Raw genomic sequence first — 7,339 nt, 5'->3', positions numbered from 1 at the left:
GTCCCCTCCCGGTCCCTCTCTGCCCGGGCTCCGGTTGTTTTTTCCCGGTTTCCCAGCTCCGCCGTTCCCGGCAAGCAGAGCATCCCGTTTTACACGGGAATCTCTGCTCTGAGCGGTGAGAGCGAGGGGTGTGCGGCGGTGAGGAAAACAACCAGCCCCCGAGTTCAGGGCGGGGTTTCTCCTCTCTCAGCCCGGTTTCTCCCCTCTCAGCCCCGTTTCTCCCCTCTCAGCCCCGTTTCTCCTCTCTCAGCCCCGTTTCTCCTCTCTCAGCCCCGTTTCTCCCCTCTCAGCCCCGTTTTTGCTCGGTCCAAGCGCAGCCGGGCACACGGGGGGTGTGAGCGCACGGAGCGCGGCTCTGCCTGGAGCCGGGGCAGGGCCGGGCTGGCGCTGCCTCCCGGATCACCGGAGCCTTTACGAGTTAAAGGACTTGTTCCACTCCAAATAACCCCCGCTATGTGCTGGGTTCAGCGGTCAAGAGATCCTTTAGGAGTATTCGAGGAAAGAGGGAGTTTTTCAGACACTGAGCTTGTGGGGTTTTTTCCCTAAGACAGATTTTAGCACATTTGTCTTTAATATGAAATTGCGAAGAGAGGTAGAGGGAACAGCAGTGGATAACAACATGAAACCTTCAACTGAAAGACCGACAAGAAAGGTGTAAAGGGACTGTTTAAAAGGGCCTGGAGTGACAGGACAAGGACAGAGAGCAATGTTAGATTATGTTAAAATGTATATATTATATATTGTATTCGATTAGACTAGATTATGTTATAATATATAATGTTAGGGATATTGAGAAGAAATTCTTTGTGGTGAGGCTGAGGATGCCCTGGCACAGGTTGCCCAGAGAAGCCGTGGCTGTCCCATCCCTGGGGGTGTCCAAGGCCAGGCTGGGCAGGGCTCGGAGCAGCCTGGGACAGTGGTATTGTTGGGGTTTGTGTAAAATGTTCCTCAATTCCCTAGCAGTTTATTCACACAGGGCTGAGGTCCGGGCTCCTGTTGGGAAAGGGGAGGGTACAGTACTTAGCTCACCTTTGACTTGAAATGTAAAGGTCACAACTGCTGGGAAACACCGAACTACTTGCTCTGAATGTGCACAAGTGTGTCTTTAATTCCCAAAGGTTGATTTACTGTGCCCTTTGAGAAGTCTCCTCTCCAAGTAAAGCTCTGTCCTGTGCCTTGGGATGTGAGCACAGCGGGGCCTGGGGGCACAGCGGGTCTGGGGGAAGGTGCGGCTCTGCTGCAGCCGTGGTGGGGTTACAGTGAGCGTGTGGTTACACTGTGGTTACAGTGTGGTTACACTCGGGTTACACTCGGGTTACACCGCGTTTGTCCCCGGTGTGCGCGCTCCCGCTGCCGGCAGCGCTCCGAGCGCTGGGTGACATCACTGGCAGCCAATCGGGAAGTGCTTTAGGGCAGACTTTAAAGCTCTTTCATAATATATTTATAGTCAGTGCAGGTATTTTTGGGCTCCAGTAGCGCTCATTTTGTCGCAGAGTCCATGTGTCAATATGGCTGGGGGGAAAAGCCCGGTACGAGCGCGCTGGTTCTGCGCTTGAGCCGGGCGCTGGAGCCGGCTCTGCCGGGAGGGGTTTCACTGCTGGGCTGGGCTCACCTGCCAGGACTGCCCCGTGCTGTGTGAGGAACAGACGGGCAGGACGTGTGTCCGTGTGTCCGTGTGTCCGTCCGTGTGTCCGTGTGTCCGTGTGTCTGTCCGTGTGTCCGTGTGTCTGTCCGTGTATCTGTGTGTCTGTTCATGTGTCCGTGTATCCGTGTATCTGTGTGTCCGTGTGTCCGTGTGTCTGTGTGTCCGTGTGTCCATCCGTGTATCTGTCTGTCCGTGTGTCCATGTGTCCATCCGTGTATCTGTCTGTCCGTGTATCTGTCTGTCCGTGTGTCCGTGTGTCCATCCGTGTGTCCGTGTGTCTGTGTGTCCGTGTGTCCGTGTATCTGTGTCCGTGTGTCCCTGTGTCTGTCCGTGTGTCCCTGTGTCTGTCCGTGTGTCCATGTGTCCGTGTATCTGTGTGTCCGTGTGTCCATCCGTGTATCCGTGTGTCCGTGTATCCGCGTGTCCGTGTGTCCCTGTGTCCGTGTATCTGTCTGTCCGTGTATCTGTGTGTCCGTGTGTCCATCCGTGTGTCCGTGTGTCCATCCGTGTGTCCGTGTGTCCGTGTGTCCGTGCAGCCAGCCCACACCCCAGGCTGGGCTCCCCTCGCCCCCCGGCCGGGCTGGCGGGGCTGGGCAGGGTTTGGGTGCCCCGGGCTCCCCCAGCCCGGCTCTCCCGGCCGGCACAGCTTGGAGGAGAGCTGCTCCCTGATGGTGTCTGCTGAATCCGTCACAGCCCCCACCATTCCTGCTTAACTCCTTCCTTTCCTGAGTGCCCTCTCTAGCAGGACTTGGTGGGATCACAAAACCATTATCATTTCCAGCCCATAAAACAAAACATTATTTCTTCTTAGAGAGAAAGAATCAGAGGCTTCTATCAGGGGAGGGACTGTCTGGGCTGTTCTCCTCCCACCTGTGGCTGTGCTCCTGCTAAAAGTCACATATTCAAATATGTTCCATGATGGGCCTGCAAAGTGTAAAAGTGCAGTGCTGGCTCCTTCATCCTTTTGGGATCCCAAATATTTCATGTACTCCTGAGCTAAGGGGCTTGGGAAGAAGTATTTCAGGTGCTGTCTGTATCTCTAGCGGGCTGCTCAGTGTTCACAGAGGATTTAGAAAATAAGGCAAACAATGGGGTGAGATAGGCTGTTGACATGGTTATTTTGAGATGAGAAAAGGGAATGGCAACTGCAGAGAGCTGCAGACAGACCTTGCAACCCTGAGAGAGTGAGAGGAAAACTCTAGCCAAAACAAAGTGTTGGTAAATTATGGTGCAACTGGGGCTGATGTGAGGGAGCCTCATGTGAGTGCTGGTGGTCTGTGAACCAGCATTTTCATTAAAGAAAGAGAGCATGAAGTAAACAGATGGCCCTGGGAAAACCTTCAGCTCACAAGTCAGTTAGTGGGAAAAAAGAATTGAAAGTTAGGAACTATTAGGAAAAGTATGAAGACAGAAAATCAAAATTGTCTTGTGCTCCTCTCTGCATTTGTGGTTTCATCTTTGACTGAAGTTCTGATCCTGCTGCAGCAGTACTCTGAGAGCATCAGCTGTTGGTCTCAGCTGGAAACAAGTTCCTCAGCTTTGTTGGACAGTGAAGGCATGCTGGCTTTTCTTGTATTTGTGGGCAAATTTCTGCTGTAGCACCACAGAACAGCATCCCAGCTGCTCACTGGAGGTTGACATAGAAGCCAGCCCTCACTGATCTTTATTTCCTGCTGTATTACTCTTGGGAAATGAGTGTAATTTTCCATCTCCTGTGACTTGTGGGTGGGTCAGTCTCTGTTTGTCTGAATGCCTTCCCAATGAGCATTAGAATATTGAGTATTTTGCCAGGCTAAATCTGACACTTGCAGTTTTGCCACACTTGCAGGATCTGCTGGAGTGTCCAAGGTGCTTTCCATCCCCATCCTTCTCCTCCCCAGGCTGGGGGAGCAGCTGGCTCAGCCTCAGCACGCTGGCTGTCCCCAGGCTCAGTCCAGCCAAACCCCCTGGGCTGGCAGCCCCAGCTCCTGGCTCAGGGGTCCCCCCTCAGCCTGTGCTCATCCCCACCCCATCCCAGAGGCTGCTGGATCAGGGCACTGCTGCTCTCTCTCCCTGCAGAGCAGCTGGGATCCCCTGAGCACTGCTCACCCTTGCTGCCTCTTTCTGGTCACCTCCTTTCCTTTGGAGTGCTGAAAATGGATTCCAAAAGGTTTTGCTCCATATTTTTGTTGGGTCTGAGGTTAGGCTGAACATCCTGTAGTTTCTCCTCCTCAGCCCTCTGGAAGCTGAACATGACATTTGGCTTTTTCCAGTCACCAAGAACCTGCTCTGATTGCCCTGACATTTAAGCTGATTGACAGCAGCCTCACAATGATGTGAACCTCACAATGATGTGAACCAGCAGCTTTAGCATCCCCAAATTCATTGTCTGCTCCCAAAGGTTTTGTTAGTGTTTGATGTTCTTTTTTTTTATTCTTTATTTTTTTTCCAGCTTGCTGCAATAGTCCCTCCCTGGATCTGCCTGTCTCAGGCACTTCCTCAGATTGTCCCACTGGGCAGGGACCTGGGAACCTGAGAGCAGAGCTGGCAGTAAAAGCCAGGGCAAAGAGTGCATGGAGTTACCTTACTGCTAAAATGAGAGTATTTGTGGTAGGAGGGCACTGTGAAGGTGTCTGCCTGTGCTGCTCCTGAAGGTTGAAATGCTCAGAAAGTTGTTTATTATTTATCTTGGTTTGTTTGTGTCATTCCTTGTTTCACTCCTGTTCCCTTTTGGCTTTCCTGAAGCTGAGATGAGGCAGCTGGGAGTCTGGGCACACCACAGGCAGGGCTGGCTGCCCGAGGAAGCCTCACAGCCACAGATTGTCACAGCAGCCACAAACGGCAGCAAAACACATCCAGACCTTCTGCTGGGAAGGACTTGCTCCCTCTGGCATCAGCATCCTGGGGAAATGATTCTATTAGTGAGGATCTGAATCCATCACCTGGTGTGTAACAGGCCAAACACCAAGCCTGGGACTCAGAACACATTTTGTGCTGTTCCTGGAAGCTGTCCCACCTCTGCTGCATCCCACACCCCTGCAGGCATCCTTGCTTTCTGTCTCCTCACCAAGCTGCCAGTGAACTGAGTTCCCAAGCTTCAGCAAGATTATTGATTTGTGCAGATCGTTATTGCAGCTGTTGAACAGATCTGAAGAGACTGAGGGTGGAAAAGTGGAACATGGTTGTTGGTTTCTTCTCCTGTGTTCTTTCTATTCTCTTGATTTCATGTATCTCATTATTATTTATGAAATACAAATAACTCTTTGGCAGATTTTTTCTATTTTCATGGTATTGTACTTCACAAGGGAAGCCTGATTTATCCTTGCCTTGAGGAAATGATATGTTACAAGTGAAAGGTTGTCATTAATGACCAGTTTCAGTCAACAGGATCTACGTGGTGCTTTCTGGAGCTTGCATGGAATTGACTTTGCTCCAAAGTGCTTGCAGAGAAATGTTTGGAACAGGAAGGAAAGGACTTTTGTGTTTGTCCAGGAAGAAAATTCTGCAGCTTGTGCTCCACATTCAATCATTTTGGGCTCCCAGAGCAGTAGTTTGATTCCTTTACCTGTGTGTGATAGCAAAGGTGCTCCATATGGAGAATGGAATCCAACTCCTGCAAGGAATGCTGTGTGAAGGGTATGTGGTGTGGGACGAAAGCAAAAATTGGGCTCCAAGGCTTGTGCTCTGAAAGTTGGAGTGGTTTGACATTGCTGTGCTTGCCTTAGGACAGAAACTGCTCCTGAAGGGAATTTCCACCTGGATGTGATGTACCCTGGAAGTGATCACCTTTAGACCCAGCTTTGCTGCTCTGATGCTGGGCTGGAGTTGTCACAGCGACCTCTCTGCCCTTAAATGGGTCATTTTCTCCCTGCTGCTTGTGTTTGCTGCATCTTCTGGGTCTTGGGGGCTTCCAGCTGCATTTCTCATGGTGCTTTTAGTGCCTTCCACTGTGTGTCACAGTTTGTCTCCCTGGATAACCTGGCTGCCTGTTAAATGCTGACTGAAGTCTCTAAAGTGCCACCAGAAGTTTTAATCTTCCAGGCATGATTCTACATGCCAGTGCTTTTATTGCTTGCAAGTGCAGATTTGTGTGTACTTGATTTTACAAAAGCTCTCACAAATGTTTTAATCCTTTCATTACTATTATTTGATCAGGCCTCATCTGAACATGCTATGCTGCCTTCCAAATGCTAAATTCCTCTGTAATTCCTTTAATCTTTATTTTGTCAGTTCATTCCCTCGTTTTTGGATCTTTAAGTGAATAGAATACAGGGGCAGATCAAGAGAGATCTGTTTCCAGCAGCCAGTGTGATCTGGCCTTTATGATCTGGGGACACAGGAATCGAGTGATCTGGAGGCAAAAAGCTTTTTGCTTCTACTTAAACCTTTCTCTTTTGATCACTTCAAGAACCTTTGGAATTTCAAGACATTTTCTCCCTTTTCCCCACTTCCCCCTCCTGCTTAGCAGGCAACCACCTCAATTCTCCTTTGAGTTTCCCAGCAGCCTGACCACAAAGGAATTATTTCATCTCAGCCTGAGCTGTGCACAGCACAGAGATTCCTCCTGCCCTGGGGGGATTTGTCCCACTGTGGAAAAGCTTTCCTTGGAAAGTTTTCCTTTTCCTCTTTGGAAAACCTTGTGTGGACTGGGAGCTTTGCCTCTGGTTCCCCAGGGATTCAGCAGAACTCAGACAGGAGTGAAGCAGTTCCTTTAACTCAGGCTGGTACCAAGAGCTCCTCCCTGAGTTTGGTGGGTGCAGCCAAAGGAGGAGAGGTCTTGGAAGGGGTTATGGCAAAGTTCTGGGAAGTCACCCCCAAAAATGCCCCATGGCAAGGGGGTGCAGAGAAAGCACGTGGTACCTGCAGGTCAGAGGGGAAGGTGTGAGCCAGAATAGCTGTAATTAATATTATAGAAATAGTGAGGTATTAGAGATTAAAACATCAGATTTACTAACACAGAGACCTAAAAAAACCCGAGTAAATTCTCATTGCAGCCGTGGGATCATCTTTTTGGAGGGATTTTGGATAGTAAAGGGCTCTCACTAGCTCTCAAGTGACTGGTTACAAAGCAGAGTGGGACAGTGGCTTCATGAGCTGTGGGAAAGCCAGAGGCTGCTTTTGGGGCAGGTGGGGGAGGCTGCTCTGGCCAGTGCTTTCTGTGAACAGATTGGCACCCAGCTCGTTAAGTTAATTAATGTCACTCACAGCCCTGGTTCTGCCCCTTTGCTCCCGGTGTGACCACTGCCCTAGAAACGAGGGACAGATCGTTTCACTTGGAAAACCAGAATGATCTTAACTTTTCCTTCTCTCTACTTTGATTTGGGGGAGACAGTGTTCATATTCCACCATGAATTATTACAGCTGGATTTTCTCACAGCTTCTTTGTTTGTCCTTTCTGTTTCACAGGGGTGCAGGTCATGACTGGCAGCACTTCCATGATCAGTTCAGATTCTTCAGCTCCTCTTCCCCAGGGCTTCTGAAGGCTGAGCTGGAGAAGAAAAACTTGGCTTTGTGTTACATTAAAAGCTGTGCCCATGGGAAGGAGGTGATGAAACAGAGGGAGGAGAATTGCACACAAATCCATGGGAGGATTTAATCTAAATAGCAAATGGCCTCTGGTAATAGGTGAAGTTTAGAGCCTGGGGAGCATCAACCTCAGGGGAAACACAGGCTCCTTCTTTTCCATCGAGACTGGCATTTAGCTAGAGGTTTGGA

The sequence above is a fragment of the Parus major genome, chromosome 20, assembly GCF_001522545.3.
Source record: "Parus major isolate Abel chromosome 20, Parus_major1.1, whole genome shotgun sequence".
NCBI classification, from domain to species: Eukaryota; Metazoa; Chordata; class Aves; order Passeriformes; family Paridae; genus Parus; species Parus major.
This window is presented reverse-complemented; position numbering follows the sequence as displayed.